This window comes from Triticum dicoccoides, chromosome 3B, assembly GCF_002162155.2.
Source record: "Triticum dicoccoides isolate Atlit2015 ecotype Zavitan chromosome 3B, WEW_v2.0, whole genome shotgun sequence".
NCBI classification, from domain to species: Eukaryota; Viridiplantae; Streptophyta; class Magnoliopsida; order Poales; family Poaceae; genus Triticum; species Triticum dicoccoides.
This window is the reverse complement of record NC_041385.1, coordinates 844,015,961-844,021,040: the sequence shown is the minus strand read 5'-3', so window position 1 is coordinate 844,021,040 and position 5,080 is coordinate 844,015,961.

Below are 5,080 nucleotides of genomic sequence, written 5' to 3'. Positions count from 1 at the left end.
CGCCAGCCGCCTCCAGTCGCTTGGCTCCGCCGCCGTCAACGGAATTCATCCCGTTGCCGCCGTAGCAAGTCCATTGCCAAACTAGCACTACTGGAATTAGCTAATTTGCCGTCTGCCAATTCTTTGTCGTCTGCTGGCTGACGGCAAAGAAGGTCTTTACCGTCCGCTTACATAAAACGGACGGCAAAGAATCTTTGCAGTCAGCTGGCGGACGGCAAAGAGAGAGATGGGCCGCACTAACGAGCTGCTTAGAAAAAAACCTAACGGCCCCCTCTTTGTCATCTGCTAGCAGACGGCAAAGGGCAAAAAAGCGAACGGCAAAGGGGGGCGGACGGCAAAGAGATAACGTTATTTTTGGCAGACGGCAAAGAGGAAACACAGCACACAGATCGATCACGCAGATCGATGACTTGGCAAGACCTCAGACGCACATCTCCACCCTCCGTCGGACACACACCCCAGCCACCCATGATGCACGCGCCCCCAGGGCAGCACCCACGCGCCCGGCCCCACGCCCTGTCTTCTCTCTCCCTTATCCCCACCCCCACCGCACGTCTCTCTCTCTCATTTCTCTCCCTCTCGATCCAAATCGAGGAGGCCGGCCGGCCGGAACCCGCCACCACCTCGACCCCCGGCCCCGGCCAACACCTCGCCGGCCCCTGCCTCATCCTCCGTCGCCCCTGCCGGCCTCCGCGCCTCCTCCCCCATCGCGCGCCGTCCGTCTCTGCCACGCCACCGGAGCCCGCCTCCGCGCGCCGCCCGGTTTCGCCCGCCCCCACTCGCCGCCGGCCTCCTCCGCAAGCCGCCCGGCCTCGCCCGCCTCCGCGCTTTGCCGGCCTCCACCGCGCGTCGCCGGACTCCTTCACGCCTCCGAGCACCAGTGCCTCCGAGCACCAACAGCCGCCCGCCTCCGCCTACGCTGCTCTCTGCCTCCCTCTCTCAGCGCGCCTCCGAGCACCACCGCCTCCGAGCACCAGCAGCCACCCCCTTCGAGCACCAGTAGCCGAGCCGCGGGCCTTCACCTTCGCTGCTCTCCTTTGAAGCCCGCCTCCGCATGCCGCTGGCCTCCACCTCCGCTGCTCTTCTCTACCGGCGATGGGGCTTGGCGCGACGGAGTTGGTGCGGTCCAATGGATCTAGCGCTCGGACGAGGGTGGCGAGCTCCGGTGCGGCGGTAGACTGCTTGAGATCCTCGGGTGTCCATGGTGGTGTCGGTGTGCTCCTGTCCATGGAGAAAGGAAGGAGAAGGCAAAGGGACGCGGTTGTTGGTTGTTGCTGATCCAGCGAGCATGGCACAGGGGATGGTTGCAGGGAGGCGTGTTCGTCCAGATCGAATACTTGTACTATAACGCAGTGTAATCTGTTCGTGTGTAATGTCGTCTTGTTAAACAGAGTAGTTTTGTTTTGGATCAGCAAGCTATATGATGGATAGTTTTGTCCTGTGAAATCCGTTCGTTCGTTGTTGATTCTTGAAACAGCAGTGTTGATGGATACTATGGTGTTCATCCTCAGTTCGTTCCTCGTTGCCTCTGCACTTGGACTATTTGTTCGTTTTTTTATTTTTAAAAAAAATCTTTGCCATTAGTAATGTTTCTGGCTGACGGCAAAGGAGTCTGTGGCAGACGGCAAAGGATGGCGTGGTTTGCCGTCTGTGGCAGATGGCAAAGCCTCCCGTTAGACACCTAACGTGGCTAACGTCTATCCTTTGCTGTCAACTTTCTTTGCCGTCTGCTTGCCCAGGAAAGCTGACGGCAAATGTCTTTGCCGTCCGCTTTTTGAAAACAGATGGCAAAGAAGCTCTTTACCGTAACTGTCTTTGCCGTCCATGATTGCCGTCTGCGGCTGACGGCAAAGACCTTTGCCGTCAGCTTTCATGTCCTTTGCCGTCTGCCATGGCAGACGGCAAATCAGCTGATTCCTGTAGTGTAGGGGTCAGCAGTCAGTGTTTTCAGCATGTCAGACAAAAGTGACAGCCAGAACAGGGAAGAAGAGCAGATTCACATGAGTGAGGGCACTAGTCCCTTTAGTTCCTCAGATGAAGGCAGCAGAAGCACTCCTAGCAATTTGCCCAAAGCAGCCACAAGAGCCAGAAGGAAGAGAACCTCAGACTCTGAGGATGAAGACTATGTGGCAGCTGAAGATGAGGCTACTTCCAAGAAGGTAATGCTCAAAAAGGAGTATGGCTCAGCTAAGTCCACAAAGCCTGGACTGAACAGAAAGGTCCCTGCCAAGAGGACACCAATGCTGAAAGTCAGAGGATCAACACAAGAACCTGAGAAACCTGATCCCAAAGAGCCAGGTGCAGAAGGAAAGAAAAGGAAGGAAAGGGTCAGAAAGACCATGGCCAGAGTTGTTGGACAACCTTCCATGATGGAAGAGGAGGAGGATGAAGAGGTTGCTGCACCAGCACCCAAGGCACAAAAGCTGATGGGTGATGTTATAAGGTCAGGGGCTGCATCATCAAAGCCCAAAGAAGCACCCAAAGCTGCCTCCAAGGCCAAGTCTGCACCTAAGAGGAATACCAGGAGCATACCAGCTGCTGAGAAGAACAAGGCCTCAGTGCCTGAAGTTGCTGCTGAGGAAGATGATGAAGGACAAGTCCTGAGGAAGCTCAAACCCAAGATTCCAGACCACAACGATGCTCATCCAGTGGCTGAGAATATGAAGCTGAGAAATGATGCAGGGCTCAGCAGTGGAGATTGTCTGATCCCTATGCAATCATAAGAAGAACTGTTGTTGATTACAGGTTCCACACTAAGGAACAACATGAATTTTATGAGACTGTGCTGTTGGACAAGAAGCCCATAGTTTGTGACATGAGGTGGGTAGAGCGGAAATACATGAAGGAAAATGAAGATCACTACCCAGGAGTATTTGATAGCTTTAAGGCTTGTGGAGTTGATGAGTTTGTTGGACAGAAGTTCACAAACTGGAATGATGGGCTAGTTATGCAATTCTACTCCACATCTCATTTTTATCCTGATGGCAGAATTGTCTGGATGTTACAAGGTACCAATCAACTATTGAGGAATGGGCCAATCTGATCAATGCCCCACAGGAGAAAGAAGATGACTTGGATGACTACTCCAAGAAGAAGAAGGATCACAATTCAATGTCACATATGTACAAGGAGATCCCAGACAAGGCACTTGAGACTTTCAAGTTTGGGTCTATCCATTTTCTTCTGTCAGGGCTGCCAATGATCAACTGGATCCTAAGGCACACTCTTTTGCCCAAGTCAGGTGACCACAACATGATCAGAGGGCATGCAATTAATTTGCTGCACATATTTGATGTGCCACAGAAATTCAAGGTCATGAGCCTCATAGTTGAGACTATCAGGAGGACTGCAGCAGATCAAAAGAGAAGTTGTGGGTATGCCCCACAAATCCAGGAGCTGATCAACTCAAAGATGGGCACATGCAAATATCTGTTGGACAAGAAATATTTTGTTATCTATCCATATTTTGAGGACAATCAAGTTGTCATGAATGAGAATGAACCATCCTCAGTGCAAGCTCAAGAGAAAAAAGGAGAAGGCAAAGAAGGAGAAGGCTGCCAAGATGCCAACTCCAGAGGAGGCATCTGAGTACTTTTTGAAGAGCAAGCAGGACCAGCTTGGTTACTTGATAGCATCAACTCTGAGGATTGAGAAGGGGTTGACCACCCTAACTCAAAACTAGGAGAGCCTGGAAAGAATCATGGAACAAAAATTCTATGATTTAGATGTCAAAGTAACTGAGATTCAGCCAGTTATGGAATAGCTACAAGATGACATGCAGAAGAGGAAGGGCAGGACAACCACTGATGCATTTGCCAGAGTGCCTCGAGCTCAGAGATCAGTTGCAGAGCCTGTGACAGACACCAGAGCCACTTCATCTGCGTCAGCTACAGCTTCAGTGCAACCAGCTCCAGTACCAACTCCATCAGCTCCATCCACATCAACTGAAGTCTTCGTCCAAGGAGCCATCTCTACACCACCAACTGAAGACCAAGCCTGAGAGACGAAATAGTACTATGCATTTTCTAGAAACTTCTTGGTAACTTGTTGCCAAAGGGGGAGAAAAATGTATGATCATAGGCTTCGAGAGAGAGAGTTTGTTTTTGTTCTCTCTTGTCTTCGTGGTTGAACTTTATTTGCTTTTGCTTGCTTGAGATACCATGCTATTATCTGTGATACAATGATGATCATGTGTTTGTTCATAAGCTACACTTATGCTTGTTAGATGACATTATCTTATTTATCTTTAAATGATCATTCACTTTGCTTGGTGATGAGTGCATGTATTCAATCTTTATTATTTTGAGCGCTCCACCAAGATGTATGTGACATGGAAGAGTAACCCATGAGCCTAATTCCTTGTCCATTTGCAGTCCAAAGCAAATCTTAAACTATGCACAAATTTAGGGGGAGCTCTTACTTATCACATACTTCTCAAAGCGATGATGTTTTTCAATCTTATTATCATTTGTCTAAGCTTTGATCTATATGTTGTCATCAATTACCAAAAAGGGGGAGATTGAAAAGTGCAACTATCCCTAGGTGGTTTTGGTAATTCATAACAACATATAGCTCATTGAGATAATACTATTCCAAGACAAATATTTCAAGAAAGCTCAATGAATGGCATGGCATGGATGATGAAAGTGGATCCCTCAAAATACTAAGGACAAAGGATTGGCTCAAGATCAAAAGCTCAAGCTCAAAATCTCAAGACTCTACATTTTATATTTTAGTGATCCAAGATCACATTGAGTCTATAGGAAAAGCCAATACTATCAAGGAGGGATGAGGTGTTGCTTGATGAGTTTTTTGCTTCAAGTGCTTAGTGATATACTCCAAAAACCCTCAACTACTTTATCATATCCACATATGACCTAAACCTAAAGTCAAACTCGGCCCCACCGATTCTTTCTATCCGGCGCCACCGAGTTCAGATGTCATAGCCACTGCCACAATCCCTAGGCAAATCGGTCTCACCAATAGGGATCTCGGTCTCACCGAGATGGGATTGTAATCTCTCTGTTTCCCTTCGTAACATTTCGGTCTAACTGAAGTGAGCGATCGGTCCCACCGAGAT